A 27,349-nucleotide genomic window follows, 5' to 3' on the forward strand; every position below is an offset into this window, starting at 1 on the left:
AGAACATGACTTCCGAGACACAAGGTTAACTGGGATTTCACACAGGAACAATGTATCTTTTATATACAAACAATCACCACTGCCTGTGATAGCTATTTCCCCAGATTCAAGTGTTTATTCACGTTCATGGACTCGCACTGCTAAAGAAAGCTATGCTACCATTTTTATTTTACTGCATTTTGTTTCCACTTTGCTTAACAAAGATAATCTGCAGAGGGTCATAGTACAACTAAAATATAACTACTAATTGGTTTTGTAATTTTTGTCAACATACGCGGAAATCAAGCACGTTAAAAGTTTATTTTGTTAAAAACAAGTGTCTTATTTTAACAAGGTGATTGAACATAAGTTTATCCCCTAAAATTGAGTATAATGAGAGTAATGAGGAAGAACAGGAATAAACAAAAGACAAAGAAAACTGGAAAGCAATGGCAGCAGGTAGGATGTCAAGGGAACGTTTACAGCCAGAAAGCAGGACACATTTCAACTTATTAAGCACAGCAGGGAGAGTGAAAATCTAAGCCAGTAGTCAGGAGGAAGAGAATGAAAGGTAAAACTTTTTGTGTCACAGAACCTGGAATGGTTCAAGTTGGGGAAGCTGTTACTTTTGAAGGCAGAAAGAGAGAGGAGGGACCAAAAGCAGAAGCATTTGTTCAACGTCTGTTTAAGAAGCGATGTGACTCCCGGAACTGCTCACCCTTTACTGCCTCCTTGCTGCCCTGGCAGAGGACTGGGCTCAAGTTACACACATAGTTGCAGAAACATACGTGAAAGTCCCTGTGCTGCAAAATATGATCCATCAGACCATCCCTCCCTTGTTGGGTCCAAGAAGGCTGAAAAAAGTTATCAATTCCTCAGGCAAGAGATGGGGTTACTCTCTAGAGAACCTGGCCGTCCCAAGAGAAAACCTACAGATCCTTATATCTGGGCACCCAGGAAAAAGGTCCCCAAGACAGAGATGGAGGGAAGAAGGGACAAATGAGGGAGGGGAAAGGAGGAAGGAAGGAGACAGTGAGAGATTACCTACATTGGATGCGCCTGAACCCTGTCCCAATCCACTTTACTGGGCTAGTGTACGCATCCTCCATCTAGTGGATGCTAAGGGCACCCATCTATCCCCTCTTCTGTCCTGGGCCAAGAGACCCTGGACCAGGCCCTGGAGATTAGAAGCTCCAGCCACCCTGCCCCACACTGCTAAGAACTCAGAGGTAACTCTGCCTTTGGAAGCAGACAAAAGGGAAACACCCCTGCTCACTTCCTGTGCCAGACCAGCGCTTCCTGCTCTCTTCTCCTGGGGGTGCTCACTCAATCAGATCCATGCATCCACACCCGCTTCTACAGCTCTATTTCCAGGGAACTTGAACTGAGACCTCACTTGATTTATTTAAATACAGTGAGAAGAGCTTTACATCTCTGACAGTTTGGGAATAGGTTCCTAAGAAAAAACAAAAACGATCAATTACTGACCTGCAAGGAAAACAAGAACTTGTACACGGAAGAGAATGAAATAGTTACATGACACCATATGACTCCACTGTGGATAAACACAAAATACCCATTTAATCTGAATAAGAGACAAATGTGTTGGGAGGATAAAGAGAAAACAGTTGGGTGGGTGTTGAGGGCAGGGACGTGAGAAAAGAAAATCTATTTCCCACATGAATAATTCAATAAATAACCCCTTAAAAACTAAATGGCAGTTATTTGGTATATGGAAGCAATTAACAGAAGAAACACTTAAAGGGTTTGGAAATGGATGTCTTGGGAAAGCAAAAAAGGTGGAGCAAAGGAATGCTGCTTTTTAATTAACAGTCTTAGAGAACTAGTTGATTTTTAAAATTTTATACATGCACTTATCTATAAAATATAGATTCACATTCAACAGACACCTGCATATAAGAAATACCTACTAATTTTGGAAAAACCAGAAAAGTAAAAGAACGTAAAGAGAATCTATAGACTCAATACTGCATCAGAGATAATTATTTTTAACATTCTATTATGGATCTCCTCAGTCTTGTTTTCTCCGGTTATTTTATCTTTCACAATTTTAATTATTCTGTACATGGAATTTTCTTTCATTTAATATTACATCATATGCATTTTCTGCCATTTTTAATGACTTTTTATAAGCATTATTTTGTTGGTATTTTCTTATATAACTTGTATAATGTGTTTAACCATTCTCTTCTTTTTGTATTTTTACAAAACTCCCCATACTTCTCTGTTATAAATAATGCTGCAGTGCGCATCTATGAGCATAAGACTTTATTCTCCATATTTTTTAATGTGCAGATACCGAGTATTATCCCTAAATCTTATCAATTTGTAGGGGCTTTCACATCTGAAATCATTTCAACAAAATTTTGCCCCCATAAAACAACTTAAAGGCACTATAGGTTTCATTCTAATGAGATGTTATCTATGTAAATGATTTTCCAGTTCTTTGGTTTTAGGAGTTTGCCATCTCCCCCTGGGAAACTTTTCACTTTCTAGCAGATTCGAGCTTTCCCCAATGAGCACTAAAACAAATAAGTCATTCACTTTTTGTGCTGCATTTGCTTCTCTCATTGAATTCATTTCAATCTCCCCCAAGGGGCTTATAATCTTCCTTCCCTGTCTTCTCAGTTCACATATATTTGAAATTCTCCGTTTTTCTTCCCAAAACATGCATTCTTCTTGCAGGTCTTCTTACGATTTATTTAACTGTATGTGCCTTTGCCCTACATTTGTAATATTGATTTAGGTTTCTTATCCTCTATGCCTTTTTATTTTGGACAATCTTTATGTTCTTCCCTAGCTGTATTTTCCCTTGCTTGTCGTCTTCTTCAGCTAATGTTTATTAAGGATTCCAACACTGTTTAACTCCCATGAGTCAAGAGCAACCATATGTTGCATTCCCACCGTATGCCAAGAATCTCTTGTGTCAAATATAATACCTCATTTTTTTCTTTACTATAAACCGGTAAATTATGGATTAGTGGTATTTCACTTTTACATTAGAGGAAAACAACACCAATTGTAGTGTAAAACAACCAGACCCGCTAGTTATTTGAAATAAAGATAGAGCTCCCCATTCTACTCCTTAGAAAATAGAAATGAGAGAGTGAGCAATCGGTCTTGCTTGTTGGTTAGTTTTAAATAACTAAATTGGGTCAAACCAATGAAACTCAAGTAAAGTTGACATTTCCCCTTCCACTCTCTGCTTAAGTGATTACTTTTTTCATCTGATTTTTCCCACTGCCTGACATAAATCTCTGTAGGGGTCAATTAGCAACACTTTGAAAATCAAACACTGACTGCTTGATTCTACCTACCTAGCATTCAAATACACGGCTCTTGGCGGAAAAGTGAACTTGGGAAAAAATGAAGAGATTGTGTAAGTCCATCTCTACTATTGAGGGGAAAACGATTTAAAAAGCAATATCTAATTAAACATTATTTCTTTTTTGTACAGGGTGACCCATTTATACCTAAAAGTTATGCATTTGCTATTCCTAATATTTTAAAGTATTTTATGTATTCCACTGTTTGATATCAGCAAGTGTTTAAAGACTTGAATCATTAATCTTCGTGATGTGTTAACCTAATGCAATGTTTCTGATGCCAGGGGTAATTCCTTAACATTCTTCTCTCTCACTGATGGGAAGAAACGTAGCTCAGAGCAGGATGCACCAGGGATTTCTTCCAACCGCGACACTTCATACTCTTTCTTTTCTTTGTGTTGGACTTGATCCTGGCCTTTGTCTTGTTTGACCTACTTCATCTTTGGAAACCCTGCCTCAGGTGAGTTATCATTAAATCCTTCAGTCTCACTGTCTGTATTCATAAGTGAGTGAGCTGAAGACAGCTTTCAGGCTTATACTATACGCACCCTAACCATAGTTTTTTTCCTTTTTATTTCCGCATTGTGGATGGAACCTCTATGTTTGAGTCTACGTCCCGGATTTTTGTCTTCCTTTTCACTTTCTCGCTGTCTGCTGTATTCTGTTGCGCCACACCTTGAACCTGTCTTTGCGCACTTCCCCATCCTCACACTCTCTGTGTCCATCCCCCTCTCTTACGCCAACCCTTCTTCCCAGGCTTTTGGCAACTGCGTATGTTTCTTCTCCCCATCCCAGTCCTGTCTCGACCACAGGCTAACCCCTTTCTCTCTCCCAGCACTTAGGGTCTCAGTAACAGTGTATGATCCTCATTCCAGTTCCAACCTGTATGGGTTTTTCCCCACACCAGCAAGCGATTCCCTGAGTGTCCTACAACTAACTCACTTCTGATGGAGACAGCATCAGAGCCCATAGGTTAAGAGTTCAGTCCTACAAGACTGCCCCCACTTCAGATGCTAATCACAAATCCAGGTTGTCATCTGTGCTTCTGACCAATCCGCTGTAGATCAGAGCTTCCAATGGCCCTCTCCTCAGACTCAATTAATTTGCTAGAGTGGCCCACAGAATGCAGAGAAAGATTTTACTTACTAGATTACCAATGTATTATAATAGCACATAACTCAGAAACAGCCAGTTGGAAGAAATGCATAGGGTGAGATATGTATGGGGAAAAGTCACAGAGCTCCCATGCCCTCTCTCTGAGGCTCCCACTCTCCCTGAATCTCCCCATGCTCACCAACCCGGAAGCTCGAAGAACCTGGTCCTTCTGGGTTTAATGGAGGCTTCTTTAAATAGGCATGATTGATTACATCATTGGCCATTGGTCCAAGAGTCAGCCTCCAGCCCCTCTCCCCTCCCTGGAGGTAGGCAGTAGTGACTGAAAGGTCCAACCTTTTAATCATGTGGTTGGTTTCCCTGGCAACCAGCCTCCCTCCTTAGGTGCTTCCAAAAGCCACCTCATTAACATAACAAAAGGGAGGGAATTACAACACAGTAGCTTATAACCTACAGTACACATGGCTGCTGTCAGAGCTCAAAGGATCTGGCCAGTCCTCTACACAAATAATAATGTCATACACAAACAAAGATAGTTTTATTTCTTCCTTCCTGATCAGTATGCCTTATATTTCCTTTTCTTGTCTTATCACTTGAGCTAGGACATCCAATTCTACGTTAAAAAGTAATGGTGAGAGGGAACATCCTTGCCTTGCTCCAGACCTACATGAGAAAGTGCCAAGTGTCTCCATACTTTTAGAGGATTATCTTCCCCTGAAGTCTCCAACCTGCCCCTCCATGAAAGGACCAGCTCAACCCAACCAGTGAGAGTGCCCGAAAGGAAAGCTGATCCTCAGCTTTCAGGTCTCAACAACTGGGAACAAAGAGTGGTCCCTGCCTTAGGCCCTGGATGTGCCTCATCATGGGATAGATGGTGGAAATTCAGAGTCCACCCAAGGAAATCAGGGCACACGTGTGCACTCTTATCTAGTGGCCCTGAAAGCACAGTCACATCAGAACATAATATTCCGACACCAGTACATCCTACAACATCCTGGTCATTGACCTATGTAGAATGACGTACAGGTCATTCCTGGAACAAACAGGCAGAACCTCAATCAAGTACAATCCCTTCCTTCTAGACACCACTTGATACCTCCTGCCAATGAATCTTCCAACAAGAACAAACCCAGAAAGAAACTCTATAGAGAAAATACAGTCTAAATCCACATGAAGAAAGACACACTCTTCACTCTCATGAGCAGAAAAGCCCGTGGAGACAGTCCTGTCTCAATAATACCCAACCAAGTAGAATCCTCACTTGGATTCCTCACACTCCCCTTTGCAGTCAAAAAATCTCTTCATTAAAGCTAATAATTACTTCAAAATGTCCCCAAAGGACAATATGAAGCTACTTTGCATTGATAAAGGATCCTTCTAAATAGTTACTATAAACAGTGAAACGGAAAGTCCAGTGGGGATATTTAAGGCTTTACCTCAGACACTGAAAATGTTTAGAGCTTTAAAATGACATCTTTTCCCAGCAACTACCAGTTCTATAGAAATTCACAAAAATACCTGAACTTTTTACATATAAAACCATACATATAAATCCAACATCTTTAAAGTACCAAGCGTACAATTTTTTAGTCTGTAAATCTGTACACGTAAACTACCTATGGAATCCCCTCTGTGACTCACCTTTATGATATCACCTCCTAAATCTTCCAGAGATGTGCAAAGTACTCTTTGTAGCAGAGTTTCAAAGCGATTCCATTCCAAATCCAATTATTCCACTTCTAAAGAAATTATTTACACTTAATAACCTTATGTATTAGAAAATTCCTGCTCTTATTTAGCCATATATGTTTCCCATTATGCTTACTGCTGCTCTCTGGATACACAAAAAAAAGTCTGATCCTCCAAATATGTAACAACATTTATAATTTTTTTCTCTTCATGCTAAATAGGCCCTTTTCTTTCAACCATTTCTCATATTATATGATGTGGGATATTTTAAACAGCATTTTCCTTGGTTAGCAAGGAAATATAGATGTTTCCACTCTCTGCTACATTTAGAACCTTAGGAACATCCCTAAGTCTAATTTTTCACATCTTTAATATGGAGCTATGGAGACACTAGCATCTACTTCCATTGGCAATTATGAAGTTACATAGAGATTATGCATTTAAATCAAATAGCACACTACTTGGCACATAATATTAGCACTGGTGCACTTTTGTCTGCATAATACTCAGTTCCTATCTTTATTAAAATAAAGTATTTGAATTTGAGCAAATTAGCAGGTGATTTGGCAGGCACTCTTTTCCTTATAACATCACTGAAATGCACATGCCTTGTCAATAGTCGCAGATCATGCTCATATTCAGGTGAGCATTTCCTCTCCAGAGAGTGCACTTAGGTCCCTTCTTCAAATCACAATCATTGCTTGGTGTGGACCAGTGACCAACAAGTCCATGCGGAAGGCAGGAAGCACAACCATGAGGAGGTGAAGACCCAACCCCTGACCTCCGATGCCCACCAGGCAGGAAGGTGTACAGACGTGTAGATCAACAGCTGTAAGGATCACACATGGAATATGTGTGAAAAGAGCTATGAAGATGTAAAACATGTTACGCAAACAGAGATAATTATCAAATAGTTTTCTCAGGAGGATGTCCAATTGAAGAGGCCTTCCATGGGAGTTCCAACATATTCATTCAATCATCTATCCATCTATTCACTTACTCACTAAATCTTTAATGATTTCTGTGTTCTAGGAACTGTGCTTTCTCTAGTAATGGTTGCAGACAATACGGTGATAAAGATATGACCCTTGTCCCCAAAGAGAAAACTATCTAGTAGAAGAGAAAAACATACTATCAACCTACTTCAATATATGGTGGTTAGAGCCATGAACTCTAGGATGTTAAGAGAACATACGATTCGGTTCTAAGAGAAGGCTTCATTGTACTCTAAGTAGGATTGCTAGATCTAGCAAATAAAAATACAGGATGCCCATTTACATTTGACTTGCAGATAAACAACAAATATACTGTAGTATAAACATGTCCCATGAACTATTTGGGATGGACTTATGCAACAAGTTATTTGCTATTTAGATGAAGTTAAAATTTTAGTGGGTGTCCGGTTTTTTTTTATCTGACAACTCTAAATCTGAGGGATGAACTGAATAAAAGTTTTCCCACACCCGGGATGCGTGGAGAAAACCGGGAGACCATGTGAAACAGAGGAAACAGCGTCTAAAATGGCTGGAGACTCGGCACATTGTGAGTCAGACGAACAAAGATAAGACCAGAAAGGTGAAGAAAATATTATAAACTCTCTCTCAAGGAGATGGAATTCTATTCCTGAGAGTCACTCGCAGCTATTTAAGGGATTTAAGCAGGGGGTTGACATGTTCAATTTCTATTTTCCAAACATCAATGTGGCTGCAGTGGGAAGAATGGATTCAGGAAGCAGGTCTCGAGGCAGAGAGGAGGGGCCAATTTAGAAGAGAAAGAATATAAAGTAGGGTGTCCTTGTCGGAGGGAATACTTTGAATGAAGCCTTAAGACAAAGACGTGAAAATCATGGTGTGTCCAGAGAACAGTGAACAGCCTGGATTGCAAGGGGCAGAGTAGGAGGAAATGAAACTACAAAGTGAGGTTAAGGCCAATTTTTTTTAGGAAGCTTAAATGGTAAAGTCTTAGACTTAATCCCTAGAAAGTGGTTGAAAGATTTTAAAGGGATTACCGTTATTATCCTATTTCTCACCTTGAGAAATGGGAGAGGTTAGCCTGACTTCTCAAAAATGCCAGATGCAATAGTGTCAGTGATAATTCTCTGGTGAAGTTGATAATGAGATCAAGTCAGGGAAGAAACCATTAAAGTATGCTCCTTCTAATCAAATGCCTGAACTTAGAAAAAATAAATACGGGTTAAAACTGATCCCCTAACTCGTTCTGTAGAAACTTAGATCTTAAAGTACCAAGATTAGTATTCGGAGTGAATGTAAAGCCCAAGACAAAGAAACATAAGGAAAGGGTTATGCTACAACTTGTCCTTGTAAACATTTTCCTCTTCCAGCCCACCTTCCCAGAACCATCTTCGTCACCATGACTATCACCACCGTCCTCATCATCATGAACTACATTTATACAGTACTTAGGGTGTTCCAGCCAGGAACACTCACAGCAACCTTATGCGGTTGGGGCTGTCTTTATCCTCATGTTACCAATAAGTAATTGAAAGCACAGATAAATCTATAAGTTGTCCAAGGGCACACAGCTAGAAAGTGGCAGGCTGATCCAAAGATAGGAAATATGCTTCCACATTCATATATTCCAATATAGAGTCTTATTATCTTAAATCTACTAACACTTAAATAATGAAAAGAACTGCCCCAAAAAGAATAGTTAAAATGAAAGATAAAATGGTCACTGGAGAAAAAAAAAAAATAAGGTGAGGAAAATAAGTATTCTCAAAGTGTATCACTACCATCAATTTGGATCGGTTGTCAAAGACAATTTTAGATTCTCCGTAGCCAGGCTGCTATTCAACAGAGATGTTGGTAAAAGCAATATCTATTTCATCTATCATACGCTTCATCTATTATATACAGGTCTTGTCAACATTTCAAAAGCAAGAAACAAGCAAACCTAGTTCTGTGAATTCATCAGTACCTCAAAAGTAGCTCTGTATTTGAGAGGCAGACCTGTAACCAACTTGACCAAAGTGATGCACAGATTAGAATTCCAGCCCACAGAGAGTCACTGCTACTACTCCTTTTCTCAACATTATAATCAAAAGAGTAACCCCCCTAATTAAACTGGTAGATAAAATGCAAAGACATCTTTATAAATGTATCCAGAGTTGTCATAAAAGAAATACTCTGGCTAAGATGTAAGCAAAGGTAGGGTGCAGGTAGGTAAAAAATGTGCCATGGGGCTTCCCTGGTGGCACAGTGGTTGAGAGTCCGCCTTCTGATGCAGGGGACGCGGGTTCGTGTCCCGGTCCGGGAAGATCCCACATGCTGCGGAGCGGCTGGGCCCGTGAGCCATGGCCGCTGAGCCTGCGCGTCCGGAGCCTGTGCTCTGCAACGGGAGCGGCCACAACAGTGAGAGGCCCGCATACCCCCCCCCAAAAAAAAAGAAACCTAGTAACTGAAATTAGAAGGTTGGTGAATGGGTTTAGATGTAACTAAAGGGATAATTAATAAATGTATGACAGTCACAGATCAGGAATACAGGCCCACTGCAAGACTGAGATTTAAGAGTAAGTTTATAGAACAATTCCCCTCCCAGCACCCACTGACCACCACATCCATGGGTTCCAGCATCATATCAGTGGATCACAGCTAAAAGAGCTAGAGGACACAGACTCAATTTAAAGAGGACACAGAAACAAGAACACTGGAGGAATCTGAGGTCTCTATCACCTATAGATACAGTAAACATTAGACAAAGCCCTAACTGCTAGTCAGATTAACAAGAAACCTCACCCCAAAAGTCTTTTTTTCAGGTCCTATTACCTATTACATTATTTCCAGTGTTCTACAAAAAATTATAAGACCACATAAAACATACTGTGAAGAGACAAAGCTGGCCTCAGAATCAGACTCAACTACAACACAGACGTTGGAATCAGGAGACAGGGAATTTAACTATAATGACCATGTTATGGATTCTAATTAAAAAAAAAGACAACATGCAAGAACATATGGGTAATATAAGCAGAGAGAGAGAGAAATTCTAAGAAAAATCGAAAGGGAGTTCTACGGTTTTCCTGGTGGCACAGGAGTTAAGAATCCACCTGTCAATGCAGGGGACACGGGTTCGAGCCCTGGTCTGGGAAGATCCCACATGCCACGGAGTAACAAGCCCGTGTGCTACACCTACTGAGCCTGCGAACCACACCTACTGAAGCCCGCGTGCATAGAGCCCGTGCTCCACAACAAGAGAAGCCACCGCAATGAGAAGCCCGCGCACCGCAACGAAGAGTAGCCCCTGCTCGCCGCAACTAGAGAAAGCCCACGCGCGGCAATGAAGACCCAACGCAGCCATAAATAAATAAATAAATAAATAAATAAATAATTTTTTTTTTTTTTAAAAAAGGAGTTCTAGAAGTCAACAACACTGTAACAGAAATGAAGAACACAATGCTTTCGACAAGCACATCAGTAAATTGAGCATGGCCGAGAAGAGAATCAATGATCTTGAAGATATGTCAATAGAAACTTCTCAAACTAAAATGTAGAGATAAAAAGGAATAGAGGGGAAAAAAGAACATCCAAGAACTGAGGGACAATTTGAAAAGGTTTAGCATGAACATAATTGGAATATACTAGAAGGAGAAAAGAGAAAATGAAGCAGAAAGAGTATGTGAAAGAATAATGGCTGATATTTTTACGGAATTAATGACAAATACCAAACCACCATTCCAGGAAGAGCAGAATAAATCCAAAAATATACACTTGAGAATTTCATACGTAAACTACAGAAAACAGAAGACAAAGACAAGAGCCTGGCGCTTCCCTGGTGGCGCAGTGGTTGAGAGTCCGCCTGCCGATGCAGGAGACATGGGTTCGTGCCCCGGTCCGGGAAGATCCCACATGCCGCAGAGTGGCTGGGCCCGTGAGCCATGGCCGCTGAGCCTGCGCGTCCGGAGCCTGTGCTCTGCAACGGGAGAGGCCGCAGCAGTGAGAGGCCTGCGTACCGCAAAAAAAAGAAAAAGAGCTTGAAAGAAGCCAGAGGAAAATAAAAACACCTAAGCTACAGAGGAACATTGATACAGAAGTAGTAAATAGGACTTCTCATCAGAAACCAGGCAAGGAAGAGAGAATGGACAGATTTATTTAAAGTGTTAAAGAAAACAAAAAACAAAAAACCTATAATTCTCTATTCAATGAAATTGTCCTTCAAAATGAGGGGAAAATAGACTTTCGCAGAAAACCAAAAATTGCCCAAATTCATTGCCAACTGATTTATCCTTCAAGGAATTTTAAAAGGAAATCTTTAAGGAGAAGAAAAATGATACTGATCAGAAAATAGTATACACATAGAGAAAGGAAGAATGGCAGATAAGAAATAAATGAAGGTTGAATGAAGCCTTTATTTTTCTTATTCTTAATTGATCTAAAAGATAGCTGTATTTTAGAGTAATAGTAGTAAGAATAAGTGATTATAGCAAATGGATAAGTGATATTAGTGACAGCAATATCATAAAAGACAAGAAACCTACAAACCTCAGTACTGGTTATTTGAAGATTGATTCAGAATAGTTGTAATTTCATACTGCAAACTCCAGGGCAACCACGAAAAAAGTTTAAAAAAATATAACTGCTATGCTAACAGATGAGATAACATGGAATCATACACAATGCTCAATTAAACCCAGAGAAAGAGGATAGAAAAAAGGTGAAAATCGAAAAAAACTTGTTGTACAAATGCAACATATAGAAAACTGTTACAAACATGGTAGCTATTAATCCAATGATATAATCGATTTAAATGTTAATGGTCTAAACACACCAATTAAAAGTCAGAGCTTAGGAAAGTTGATAAAAACAAGAACCAACTATACCTTGTCTATAAAAAACCCACTTTAAATATGAAGATTCGGGCTTCCCTGGTGGCGCAGTGGTTGAGAGTCTGCCTGCCGATGCAGGGGACACGGGATCGAGCCCTGGTCTGGGAGGATCCCACATGCCGCGGAGCGGCTGGCCCTGTGAGTCATGGCCGCTGAGCCTGCGCGTCCGGAGCCTGTGCTCCGCAACGGGAGAGGCCACAACAGTGAGAGGCCCGTGTACCACAAAAAAAAAAAAAAATATATATATATATTATCTCATGGCAAGCAAAGACATCCTTCTGACTGGAGCTAGTTTGTTGAAAGTGCAGTGCACTCAAGATACGGGGGGTAAGGCAGCTTTATTTTTCCCCTATTGTTCCTACAAGCCTGCTCTGGACCACTAGATCTCCTTCCCCTGTCCTCTGTCACTTTAGACAGCCCCAACGAGTCAGTAATTGCTATGTCCATCCCAGGGAAATAATTAAAGCTCTGGAATTTAAAGGTGTTTCTCCTCTTCCAGCCCTGACCTTCTGCGGTGAGAAAAGGACTCCTCCGGTTTTCCTCCCTGCTAGCTGTGTGGTTTCTGGCATCTCCACATTTGGAGTAGATGAAAGAACAAGTAATGGGACAGAAAAGCTCTCTCTTGACTGGCACTGAATATAGTTTGGCTTTTTACGGTCGACATTTCTATGGCTGTAAAAAGGGTTTACAGCTAATTGTGGATGTGATGGTTAACTGTATGTGTCAACTTGGCTTGGTCACAGTATCCAGGTATTTGGTCAGACAGCAGTCTGGATGTTGCTGTGAAGGTATTTTTTTACATGAGCTCAACATTTAAGTCAGTGGACTTTGAGCAAAGCAGATGACCCTCCATGATGTGGGTGGGCCTCGTCCAATCAGTTGAAGGCCTTAAGAGAAAAAAGACTGACCTTCCCTGAAAAAAGGGAACTGTGCCTCCAGACTGTGTTCAGACTTGAGTTGCAGCATCATCTCTTCCCTGGGTCTCCAGCCTGCCAGCCCACCCTAAAGATTTTGGACTTGCCAGTTCCGACAAACACATAAGCCAATTCCTTAAAATACAGACACACGCACACACGCACACGCACGCACGCACACACACACACATACACCCTATTTGTTCTGTTTCTCCAGAGAACCCTGACTAATACAGTGGGGTTTGCTGAGACAGGCCCTTTATGAGGACACCCACCTCTGGTTCCCTGGCATGGCTGATAAACTCTTTAGAGCCACTTTAAACCCATCCCATCAGTCCTTGCTTCTCAGTGGTCCATCCGGGCATCATCCCAGCTAAAGTACCTCTTATAAAAATAACTCCAAGTGTGTCTGACCGTTTGATCTCCCGCCCGACCACATCAGGTCACTAGGAAAAGCACAGGTGGGCTTGTTACTACCCTAACCACACCACAGCTTACACTTTGTTGGTACAGGTGCTGCAGCCACAGTCTCATCCTTGGTCGTTCTCAGCCCTGTATTCCCCAAGCTGTGGGGGACAAATATGACAGTATCCGAAAGAGCCATTTGGAACCCCACCTCCCTCTCAAGGGGAGACGTGACGCATCTCATAGCACAGTGACCTTCCCACATCCATCGTCTCTCCAGTATCACCTCTGTATCTCAGCATCTCCACCCTCTTGTACACACTGGAGGCTGATGTCAGTGACATTCATCACATCCCTCATCTGAGACCCCCTTTGCAAATCTTCCTCAGGCCGTCTACCCCTCACAGTGTTCGGCACTTATAGTCTTGAGGCTTCGCCAAAAACACAGACAGAAAATTACCATTTTAATACCTGCATTTACATAAAGCAATTATGATCATGTTGGTCCCCTGCTTTGAGTGTTTTAATAGCTACCTGTGGGTGCTGGTGTGCAGTTTCCTTTCTTAGGACAACATACCAGGCTCCTTGCCTTTCTCTCCGGCCTCAACGTTGCCTCTCCAGTCCTCAAACCTGAGCTCTAGGGATTGATATCTTCTCAGTCCCTGAACTGGTCTTTGCTCTTGTCTCTCTTTCAAACCTCAATCCCACTGTTGCCTCTTCCATGCTGCTGCCTCCACTGCACCAGATAAGTCCTGCTCATCCATTAGGACTGGGCTAATCTATTATTATCTCTGAACCTTCACCTGGCCTCCCCAGGAATACCAACTTAGATGCCCCTGCTAAGTGCTCGTAAGCACCCTTCTCCACGGTGGCTAGTAATTGCATGTTTAATTGTTTATCATCTCAATTAACGTGTTGTAAGGGCACGTGCACGGCGTAAGGGCAGGCATCGTGTGTATCTAGCTCGAGGCTGTGCACCCAGAGCCTAGCATAGTGACTAATAATGCATAGCACCCAATAAATATGTATTAGATGAATCAACTAACCATTTGGTTTGGGCTTGGCACTCATTATTGGGGAAAAATAAATCACATCAATTTCAGTCACATGAAAAATGAAAAACAGGATTCTGCCTGTTGTCTAACTTGGCATTTGACTGGATTTCCAAGGTACAGTTACAAAATTATTAAAAAGACCTCTGGTACTTCTGTTACAGAATACAGTATCAGGATTTAAAATAAATGGGGACCCCAGAGATTATTTTAAACATCTTTGGAGTTTCAAGGAGGAAGTCAAAAGAAACTTTCTTTGGGGGACTCTGAGAATACAATTCTTGTATGTTGTGAAGTTACAGCACTGAAATCCTTTTTACAACAAGACCTTGTACCAAATAGGTCAACAGTTAATAATTTCCTTACTTAACATTTTCTGTCCTTTAAGGGTCTTAAAACTTCGATGATAGAAAGTACTCTTTGCATCCCCAAGTAACATGAACTGGGAATTAAATAAGGATGCCTATTTTTAGTCTAGTTGAAGATGACAGATGATATATGTCAACTCCCAGGATTTTGTAATTTAAATGGTAACTGAGTTGATATACCACTGTAAAATACTGACAAAGAAAATCACATTGTTTCTCCTTTAAAAGTAAAATTCTTGTCAAAACACTTTCAGCTATTTCCCCTCATTTATTCGATTTGTCATCCTATCATGAAATCAGATGAGTTAGACTTTACTAAGTCTTCACAAAACCATGCTGGTCATTACCTTGGCTACTTGTGAGAATTTTATATGGTAGTTAATGATTTGTTTTAGTCACCATCAAAGGAAGGAAGTTAAACTGTCACTCCTGTAGTTCCCAAGGTGCTGTGTTTAAATGGTAAACATTGCTGTCACCCAGTTTGAAATGCACTCAAGTTCACAAGTCACTCATACCTACACATCTGAGGAGAACCTATGCCTTTTTTTTCTCTGTTCTCATCTTAGTTGTGTCATCATCCAGCCCATGTCACTTCCACGGATCTTTAGTAACAACTGAACCTGCTTCTATAGACTGAAGTTAAAGAAAATGGGGATAAGTAACTCTACATCACTTTAGACCCATGAATTTTGCTTCGGTAGCTCTAACTTTCTATCCCTAGCTAGTGAATGGACAGATTTTGTCATTAATGTTCTTTATCCACAATACATTTAAATTTTTTAAATTGCTCTTACTAGATACATATGTTTCTAGAGAAAGCCAAAGTAAGCTTATACCCAAGACAAATACAAAATATATATATAGTTTAAATAAAAGAGAAAAAATACCAAGCTGTAAAAAAAAAATGCTAAGTTGAGAAAATCTTCTGATCATAACATCCAACTCCAAAACTGCCTCTCATTGCCAAAACACTGCATTTAACTAAACATTTAAAATTTAGTAATAGAATGATTGCTCAGTTTCATTTTTATTTGTAATTAATCATCTTATTATTAAGAATAAAGACAAAAATTGTAATAAAACATGGAAGGCAATGTTGGAGTTACTTTTATAGCTTGTGATAGCATCATAGACAAAAAAAGAATCAAGTTTTGCTTCACGACTCAAATAACTGGTCAAATGCATTGCCTTTGGAAATGTCTGAACTGTGTCTTTTCTATCTCTTTGCCTGTTAATCTTTAAACCCATGGGCATTTCATCATAAACCTAATCAGTATGCTTCTGATTTATTGCCACTAAAGTCATTGAAAAGTTATTCCTAAAATGTTAGCTCACGACAAATGAGCTTTTTGAACCATTTTAAAATACTCTCAGGACCTTGTAGTTACAGACAAAAAAACCTCATAATTTTCTCCAATGTCACTGGACTGAAATCCCAGTGAGGAGAGCTCTAACTATAGAATTCTAAAAGTCAGAATAGATTTTCAACTTGAAAAAGCACATCTTCTGCCGCTATTCTCCAGTGTTGTCCAATCTTCTCTCCCTTCCCATGGATTTGTTATTTAAGAAATTGAACTCTGACTTCAATTTAAAGGCTATCCAAGCGCTTCTCTTTGATTGCCTGACTTTTTCACCATTGACCTGTTGAAATGACACCTAACGAGAATAACTTTTTAACTCTTTGATCAGATTCATCTTTTTTACACTTGTGCATTTCATATTTGCAATTATGTTTATATTAACAGTCATAAAAGCATGTTAATTACTTGAAATTAAATATTTTCAACTGTTCTTATATCAATAGTAATAGAAGTATGATGATAAAAAAATAATCCTTTAGCAAGTCCTTACAGTGTGTGTTAAGGACATTATACACATTATCTAATTTAACATTCTCTACAGTTCTTTGTATTAGATATTATTGGTCCTGTTTTAAAGATAAGGAAACTAAAGTTCTGAGAATTGAAGATATTTGACTAATTTTGTATAGCTAGGAAATTTCAGATTGTGAGCCCAGGTCTGAGTCCAAAGCTTGTGCTTTTATACACACACACACACACACACACACACACACACACACACACACACCAACAACTACAATTTATGAATGTCTTAGAGGAAACTATGTCTGTGTTTAAGTAGTTTCAGTTAAAACTGCCGATTTTCAGTTTCTATGTCAGGGGTAGATCAACTTTTGATTTTTTAATCTCTAGGCAAAGGGGCTCAAACACTGGAAGCTATTTAAGGAATCGAGCTGCTGGAGTGAAGTTGGTACAGTAAGAGACAAAGAATCAAAGAGAAGCTGAGGAGAATGCCCAATAAAGCCAAGCCACTCGTTAAGACCCCTCTCTATTTCTCTCATACACACACTTTTCCCTCCACATACACATTTTTAACCTTTGTGCTTTAACCTTTCTTCCCTTGGTCTCTCTCTCATATTACAAACTTAAGCCTTTAAAAATGATTCACTATGATATTTGGTTTTATGCTCTTACTTTAAAACCACTAAAGCATTTAATGTTATCAAATTTCTTATTTATAGAAGAAAAATAATTTTAAAAACGTGAAGCTGGGGGCTTCCCTGGTGGCGCAGTGGTTGAGAGTCCGCCTGCCGATGCAGCGGACACGGGTTCGTGCCCATACTCTTTGCATCCCCAAGTAACATGAACTGGGAATTAAATAAGGATGCCTATTTTTAGTCTAGTTGAAGATGACAGATGATATATGTCAACTCCCAGGATTTTGTAATTTAAATGGTAACTGAGTTGATATACCACTGTAAAATACTGACAAAGAAAATCACATTGTTTCTCCTTTAAAAGTAAAATTCTTGTCAAAACACTTTCAGCTATTTCCCCTCATTTATTCGATTTGTCATCCTATCATGAAATCAGATGAGTTAGACTTTACTAAGTCTTCACAAAACCATGCTGGTCATTACCTTGGCTACTTGTGAGAATTTTATATGGTAGTTAATGATTTGTTTTAGTCACCATCAAAGGAAGGAAGTTAAACTGTCACTCCTGTAGTTCCCAAGGTGCTGTGTTTAAATGGTAAACATTGCTGTCACCCAGTTTGAAATGCACTCAAGTTCACAAGTCACTCATACCTACACATCTGAGGAGAACCTATGCCTTTTTTTTCTCTGTTCTCATCTTAGTTGTGTCATCATCCAGCCCATGTCACTTCCACGGATCTTTAGTAACAACTGAACCTGCTTCTATAGACTGAAGTTAAAGAAAATGGGGATAAGTAACTCTACATCACTTTAGACCCATGAATTTTGCTTCGGTAGCTCTAACTTTCTATCCCTAGCTAGTGAATGGACAGATTTTGTCATTAATGTTCTTTATCCACAATACATTTAAATTTTTTAAATTGCTCTTACTAGATACATATGTTTCTAGAGAAAGCCAAAGTAAGCTTATACCCAAGACAAATACAAAATATATATATAGTTTAAATAAAAGAGAAAAAATACCAAGCTGTAAAAAAAAAATGCTAAGTTGAGAAAATCTTCTGATCATAACATCCAACTCCAAAACTGCCTCTCATTGCCAAAACACTGCATTTAACTAAACATTTAAAATTTAGTAATAGAATGATTGCTCAGTTTCATTTTTATTTGTAATTAATCATCTTATTATTAAGAATAAAGACAAAAATTGTAATAAAACATGGAAGGCAATGTTGGAGTTACTTTTATAGCTTGTGATAGCATCATAGACAAAAAAAGAATCAAGTTTTGCTTCACGACTCAAATAACTGGTCAAATGCATTGCCTTTGGAAATGTCTGAACTGTGTCTTTTCTATCTCTTTGCCTGTTAATCTTTAAACCCATGGGCATTTCATCATAAACCTAATCAGTATGCTTCTGATTTATTGCCACTAAAGTCATTGAAAAGTTATTCCTAAAATGTTAGCTCACGACAAATGAGCTTTTTGAACCATTTTAAAATACTCTCAGGACCTTGTAGTTACAGACAAAAAAACCTCATAATTTTCTCCAATGTCACTGGACTGAAATCCCAGTGAGGAGAGCTCTAACTATAGAATTCTAAAAGTCAGAATAGATTTTCAACTTGAAAAAGCACATCTTCTGCCGCTATTCTCCAGTGTTGTCCAATCTTCTCTCCCTTCCCATGGATTTGTTATTTAAGAAATTGAACTCTGACTTCAATTTAAAGGCTATCCAAGCGCTTCTCTTTGATTGCCTGACTTTTTCACCATTGACCTGTTGAAATGACACCTAACGAGAATAACTTTTTAACTCTTTGATCAGATTCATCTTTTTTACACTTGTGCATTTCATATTTGCAATTATGTTTATATTAACAGTCATAAAAGCATGTTAATTACTTGAAATTAAATATTTTCAACTGTTCTTATATCAATAGTAATAGAAGTATGATGATAAAAAAATAATCCTTTAGCAAGTCCTTACAGTGTGTGTTAAGGACATTATACACATTATCTAATTTAACATTCTCTACAGTTCTTTGTATTAGATATTATTGGTCCTGTTTTAAAGATAAGGAAACTAAAGTTCTGAGAATTGAAGATATTTGACTAATTTTGTATAGCTAGGAAATTTCAGATTGTGAGCCCAGGTCTGAGTCCAAAGCTTGTGCTTTTATACACACACACACACACACACACACACACACACACACACACACACCAACAACTACAATTTATGAATGTCTTAGAGGAAACTATGTCTGTGTTTAAGTAGTTTCAGTTAAAACTGCCGATTTTCAGTTTCTATGTCAGGGGTAGATCAACTTTTGATTTTTTAATCTCTAGGCAAAGGGGCTCAAACACTGGAAGCTATTTAAGGAATCGAGCTGCTGGAGTGAAGTTGGTACAGTAAGAGACAAAGAATCAAAGAGAAGCTGAGGAGAATGCCCAATAAAGCCAAGCCACTCGTTAAGACCCCTCTCTATTTCTCTCATACACACACTTTTCCCTCCACATACACATTTTTAACCTTTGTGCTTTAACCTTTCTTCCCTTGGTCTCTCTCTCATATTACAAACTTAAGCCTTTAAAAATGATTCACTATGATATTTGGTTTTATGCTCTTACTTTAAAACCACTAAAGCATTTAATGTTATCAAATTTCTTATTTATAGAAGAAAAATAATTTTAAAAACGTGAAGCTGGGGGCTTCCCTGGTGGCGCAGTGGTTGAGAGTCCGCCTGCCGATGCAGCGGACACGGGTTCGTGCCCAGGTCCGGGAAGATCCCACATGTCACGGAGCGGCTGGGCCGGTGAGCCATGGCCGCTGGGCCTGCGCATCCGAAGCCTGTGCTCCGCAACGGGAGAGGCCACAGCAGTGACAGGCCCGCGTACCGCAAAAAAAAAAAACCACCAAAAACCTGAAGCTGCTCGTTTCTTTACCAGGTCTGTTTACTGGGGTTTCCTGCCATGTGATCGGTCCCCACATTAATACTCCAGGGGGTCTTACGTGGGAAAGGGCCTGTGAAGGGCAAAACGCTGAGGAGGGGGGTTTGGAGAGCACACAATGCCCCCACGTCCTCCCTTTTTTCTATTAAAGACTGCCACAACTCCAGGAATCCCTAGCCCAGATCCCTCCACCTAAGCTAAGCTACGGTTTCCAGAGGTTTCTGTTTAAAGATATACCACACCTAAGGTTGATGATCATCAGTTAACTTTAATTTAAAAATCAGGTGTATGTGCTGACATGACGACAAAACTGACGTTTAAGTTTTTATGTGGAATTGGAAAAAATATTATTTTAACAGTAATAATCCTGATGATGCTTTGGGTTAAGAATTCTGGGAGGGAGACCTAAGTGAGCCCCTCTGAGGATGCTTCCTCAGTAGGGAATGTTCCTACTTGAGAGAAAAAAAAACAACAAAAACAAAAAGAAACTAAAACAAACTTCAACAGCTCACACTTTTATCGAGGTACTCAAGACAAGACCTGAACACAGAATCAGCCCGTTAAACACAAAGTATTTAGTACAGATGTGATGGATCTTGTTCTGTGATAAATTAGTCTACAGAACTCTAATGCCACAGATGGAATGTTGTTATAAATTTCAATAAGTTTAAAACATGTCAAAGAGAATAAACTCAATTTTCAGGAAGTCATTTGAGCAGAGAAAGTAATGCTGCTTTTAAGAGTGACTGGTGTTCATTCAGAGGCACAACAGGCACACGAAAAGAGTTTCCACATCACTAATTATTAGAGAAATGCAAATCAAAACTACAATGAGATATCTCCTCACACCGGTCAGAATGGCCGTCATCAAAAAGTCTACAAATAGAGCCTCCCTGGTGGCACAGTGGTTGAGAGTCCGCCTGCCGATGCAGGGGACGTGGGTTCGTGCCCCGGTCCGGGAAGATCCCACATGCTGCAGAGCGGCTGGGCCCGTGAGCCATGGCCGCTGGGCCTGCGCGTCCGGAGCCTGTGCTCCGCAACGGGAGAGGCCACAACAGTGAGAGGCCCGCGTACCGAAAAAAAAAAAAAAAAAGTCTACAAATAACAAATGCTGGAGAGGGTGTGGAGAAAAGGGAACCCTCTTGCACTGCTGGTGGGAATGTAAATTGATACAGGCACTAGGGAGAACAGTATGGAGGTTCCTTAAAAAACTCAAAACAGAAATACCATATGAACCAGCAATCAGACTCCTGGGCAAATATTTGGAGAAAACCATAATTCGAAAAGATACATGTAACCCGGTGTTCACTGCAGCGTAATTTACAATAGCCAAGACATGGAAGCAACCTAAGTGTCCATCGACAGAGGATAAAGAAGATGTGGTCCATATATACAATGGAATATTACTCAGCCGTAAGAAGGAATGAAGTTGTGCCATTTGCAGAGATGTGGATGGACCTAGAGATGATCATACTAAGTGAGTCAGACAGAGAAAGACAATTATCATATGATATCACTTATATGTGGAATCTAAAGAAATGATACAAATGAACTTATTTATAAAACAACCAGAGTCACAGACAGAGAAAACAAACTTATGGTTACCAAAGCGGGAGGGGTGGGGAGGGATAAATTAGGAGTTTGGGAATAACATACACACTGCTATACATAAAATAGGCAAACAACAAGGACCTACCATAGAGCACAGGGGACTATAGTCAATATCTTGTAATAACCAATAATGGAAAAGAATCTGAAAATGTATACACGTACACGTATACCTGAATCACTTTGCATACACCTGAAACTAACACAACATTGTAAATCAACTATATCTCAATAAAAATTTTTAAAAAGAGTAACTAATGTACTAAAAGTGCTGCTGGTGCCCAACACTGGGTGAGGTCCTCGTCTGCCCACTCAGCCAATGTCCCCTGACCACCTGCTATGTGTTAGGTGCCATGAAAACAAGACAGGGAAGCAGTTGGTGCTGTGCTGGCGGTGGCCCACACCAAGGGACAAGAACTGATAGTCAGATTTCAGCAGTTTTGAGCTAACTGTTAAATAGAGACATTGTTAAAAATTAAATTATATAAGCTTACGATTAAGCGCATTTTATTTTTTTAAAAGTTGGTAAGTATTCAAGGCTCATAATTCCCTAATCATTTTACTACATTTTACTGTAATCCATCCTCTTGAGGTTATCTGTGTCTAGCGATCTGTACGATGGAAAGATAATATAGTGGTTGCTACTCTATACCGCTTTAGAACTCACCTCTCAATGATGCCACATCAGTAACCTGTAATGTGTCAGGGTGGGAGTTTTACACCACAGAAATGAGCAAATGATACAAATCAGAGTGTGATTTCTTTGTTGTGTTGATTTTCAAGACATAAGCAAATAATGGGTAACATGTTAATAATGCAGATTTAACTTAAAGGTGTGGCATTTTTATATTTGCTACACTGTCAATAGCACACAAATATGAAGAAATATCCTTCTAGGATTCAAAACTATCATGCCTTTTAGCAAAGTCACTCACCTCAGTGACTAACATGTGAAGTCCCAACACACATCCTTGCTGTTTGACCTTCATCTTACTCATTAACATAAATGAAAATATCAACCAACATTCATGTCAGAACTACACTCACCCACCAGTGACAGCCATAGGTTGATTATGGATACAAAAATGCAGCAAAAGTCAACAAAAGTATTCTTTGAGAATCAATTGCCTATATGGAATTATCAATAGAGAGCACCGTACATTTAATTATTATTTATATATTGCATGCTACACAGTCTTTATGTCAGCCAACTTCATAATAAACTTATGTACATATATATGCATACTCTCCCTTTCCAGGAGAACTGGTTGTTAGACACCTATGAACACGTGTTTGGAGTGGCTGTAATGGTGTACTTATTTTGAAGACACTCAAAACCTAGTGTAAACAATATGGGCACTGCAATAACAGATATGCAAAAGGACAAACAACCCAGTCGAAAAATGGGGAGAAGACCTAAATAGGCATTTCCCCAAAGAAGACATACAGATGGCCAACAGGCACATGAAAAGATGCTCAACATCGCTAATTATTAGAGAGATGCAAATCAAAACTATAATGAGGTACAATCTCACACCTGTCAGGATGGCCATCATTAAGAAGTGTACAAATAACAAGTGCTGGAGAGGGTGTGGAAAAAATGGAACGCTCTACACTGTTGGTGGGAATGTAAGTTGGTGCAGCCACTATGGAAAATAGTATGGAGGTTCCTCAAAAAACTAAAAATAGAGTTGCCATATGATCCAGCAAATCCCACTCTTGGGCAAATACTTGGAGAAAACCATAATTCGAAAAGATACATGCACCCCAATGTTCATTGCAGCACTATCCACAATAGCCAAGACATGGAAGCAACCTAAATGTCCATCAACAGAGGAACGGATAAAGAAGATATGGTACATGTATACAGTGGAATGTTAGCCATAAAAAATAATGAAATAATGCCATCTGCAGCAACGTGGATGGACCTAGGATTATCATACTAAGTGAAGTAAGTCAGAAAGAGAAAGACAAATAACCATAGGATATCACTTATAGGTGGGATCTAAAATATGATACAAATGAACTTATCTACGAAACAGGCTCAAAGACATAGAGAACAGACTTGTGGTTGCCAAGGAGGAAGGGGGTAGGGTAGGGGTGTGTTGGATTGGGAGTTTGGAATTAGCAGATGCAAACTATTATATAGAGAATGGATAAATAACAATGTACTACTGTAGAGCACAGGGAACTATACTCAGTATCCTGTGATAAACCAGAATGGTAAAGAATATAAAAAAGAATGTATCTATCTATCTATCTATCTATCTATCTATCTATCTATCTATATAACTGAATCACTTTGCCCGTACAGCAGAAATTAACACAACATTGTAAATCAACTATACATCAATGAAAAACTAAAAATAAAAAAAAAAAAGATATGCAAAAGGTACTTGAGAATACAGAGGAGGAAACCTAACCCACAGGATATCCAAAGAGGCTAGGGGGCAGTTTTCCTTGAGGGCCCAATAGTATTTGAGCTAAGTAGGAAGTGAACTGTGTTTTAAGACAGTAGAATTATTTACTATAATGACTGCTGAAATACCAAGTTAAAGACTGTTTTACATGTAACCAATCAATATGTAAAGATCGTTGCCATGCAGAACTATGATGATTCTGCATATGTATATAAAGGGTGCTCATTTAGAAAGTTAACAGAAAATATTTTTTAAAGAATACTTTTAACTGCAATGCTTTTCTGAGTCTATTCCTGCACAGAGAAGGATGTATAAAAATCATACAAAACTAGATGTCGTAGGAGAGTAAGGCATTCATTTATAAGTCGTACCCTGGAGGCACAAAGTATTAACTGACAGGTTATTAAGAGATCTCCCACCTACCAGATGTGCAGAGACCATAGAACATCCATGTTGTCAGCAAGGTTTCAAAACTGCCAGAGAAAGTGTGGAGACACAGCAGAGAAGTCCTGGGGTCGGGAGTGGAGGGTGAGGAGAATGAATGTTTCCAACAGTCCCAGGCACAGTCCTCGATGACAGCACCCTAAGAGAATATGCTACGGAGCACTGCAGGGGAAACAGAGAGAAAGTTGCCTTCTCTCCCCCTGCACCTCCAGGGAGGGAGACTCTGACCAAGTGCTCCTGGACACGTGGTCAAGGATCAAGTATGCACCTGCGGGTGCACACACAGGCTTGTGTGTGCATGGGATGTGTGAGGTGTGTAGGTAAAAGAAAGAGAACAGAAACTAAACAGATGAAGTCAGATAAAAACTAGACTCCTTGGCTTCCTAGTAAATGTCCTCAAACTTTGCTCCCTATTCTTACTCTACAAAAGATAGCCGTCATTTTATTTGATTCTAGGTCTAAGTGCTACGATTTCAGATATGAATCCTAGTCTCACATTCAGCTCTGTGTCTGGGTTACTTACAGAGAAATGCTTGAATCTCGGAAAATTATGCTTTCCTTTTTCCTTTTCCTATTTCTAGCCCCGGCAACAGCTTAGTCACTTCTGGATTCCACAGGTAAGTTGACAGAAGAGGAAACCCATTCTGCAGATGCCTCTTCATCTTCCTCTCTTCACAGGAGCTCTGCCTCTAACCTCTGTTCACGTGTGACTCTTCAGCTGATTTCTTCCGTGACATTTCACATTGATCTCAACTTTACAATTTCCCTAACGGTTTACCGCTTTCATCTTCTTGAAGGAAGAATATACTGTCGCCAAATTAACTGGTTAATAAAGTGACTGTGTTACTTTATCGCTTGCATAGTATCTATGGGTTATATTTTTTTCATCTTATCCAGGCTGAAAATTTATTCTACATTTCATAAGCCAACGAAGAGTAAGAACAAAACTGGGGTTCTAAAATAGCAACATCTATTAATTCTTAAAAATAAGAACTCTACTGCATTTATATTAAATTTCCATATATTGTATAAAATATGTAGACAATAATAATACTGAAAATTTTATCTACACTCTGATTCACACCGCCCTGCCCCCCCCCATAAGAAGAATATAATTTGAAGACTATAAATATTGTTTGGGTGAAAAAAACACCACTTGAAATTTGAAATATATTTTCTTCATACTAGGCTTGGCCATAAAAAAAGGTAAAGGAGTATTACATCAGTCAAGATAGACTAGGTTATGCTGCTGTAATAAAAACCTCAGCCTCAGATGGCTTATAACAGTGTATTAGTTTCCTATCAATGCTGTAACAAATGACTCAGACTTAATGGCTTGAAACAACACAATTTATTATCCTACAGTTCAGGTGGTCAGAAGTCTGAAATGGGTTTCAGGGACTAAAATCCTACTGGAGCCTCTAGGGAAAATCCATTTCCTTGCCATAAACAGTTTCTAGAGGCCATTTAAATTTCTCGGCCCCTCGCTTCATCTCCATAGCCAGCAATCACATCAGCCCAACCTCTCCTTCCACCGACATCTTTAAGGACCCTTGTGATTACATTGGGCCCACCCAGATAATCCAAGATAAGAGCCCCGTCTCAAGGTCCTTAACTTGATCATATCTGCAAACTGTCTTTGGCCACAAAAGGTTACATATTCACAGGTTCCAGGAATTAGGACCTAGGCACCTTTGGGAAGACATTACTCTGTCCACCACTCACAGCTCAGATTTGATTCCTGATCGTGGCCCATGCCCACTGAGAAGGCAGAGCCCGCTGTAGTCCATCAGCTAACCAAGCCTCAGAGCAGCTGCTACCTTGAGCAATGCCAGCCATGACACAGGGGAAAGGGAGCTCTCAGAAGCAATTAGGTGCTGGGTCTTGAAGTGACACAAATCACTCTTGCTTCTAGTACATTGGTCAGAAACAATCACACAGTCTCACTCAATTTCAAAGTGTTATCCTTCCATGAGAAAGGATGGTAGAACCTGAATATTGGGTGAAGGGTATTCCTATCATAGCCCAATCACTCAGATCCCCAATTCCCCACCAGAGAATGTGATTGCTGTTAACGCTTTTCACCAAATATTGCCAATTTTTCACCAACCAAATATCATTTAGGTGCCTCTCATGATCAGACTAACTCAGAACCACATGGAGAAGGGAATTTTAGAAAATGTACTTCTAGGCCTATGTTAAATGATACAGAAAACCCCAAAAGGGGTGAGCAGTGGTAGTCAATTAACAAAGTAAGACTAAGGTGTTCCAATAAAACTGCCCTTTTCGCAGGCTTACTATAAACTGTCTTCATGCAATTGTGACATTTAATCTCAAAACAATCTTGAAATAGTGTGATGTTATCACTCTGACATAGAGTTGAGTAGTCTGCCTAAGTAATCAGTAAATGTTGGCATTGAGAGCCAACCTTAAGTCTTCTTTTATTCCCAAATCCATAGATTTTCACTACTTTTTTCTTCCACTGTATATTTACAAGCTCATGAGAGAACCAATCTGCTCTGCTCTGAACCATGACTCTGCTATGCCAGTAGCAGTCAGAACTCATGATGAAGAGATGGTATCAAAGTTATAATCCGTGAGGGGTGACCATCAACGCCTACTGGCAAAGCACACCATACGGTAAGAACACGGAGGCATAAAACGTGGATTGTATTCCCAACGTGGCCAAAAAATCACTTTGAGGTAAATCACCTTCTGCCTCCAAGACGTCTTTTTTTCATATACAAAAGTGGGCAGT

This window comes from Lipotes vexillifer, unplaced genomic scaffold (genome assembly GCF_000442215.2).
Source record: "Lipotes vexillifer unplaced genomic scaffold, Lipotes_vexillifer_v1.1 scaffold668, whole genome shotgun sequence".
NCBI classification, from domain to species: domain Eukaryota; kingdom Metazoa; phylum Chordata; class Mammalia; order Artiodactyla; family Lipotidae; genus Lipotes; species Lipotes vexillifer.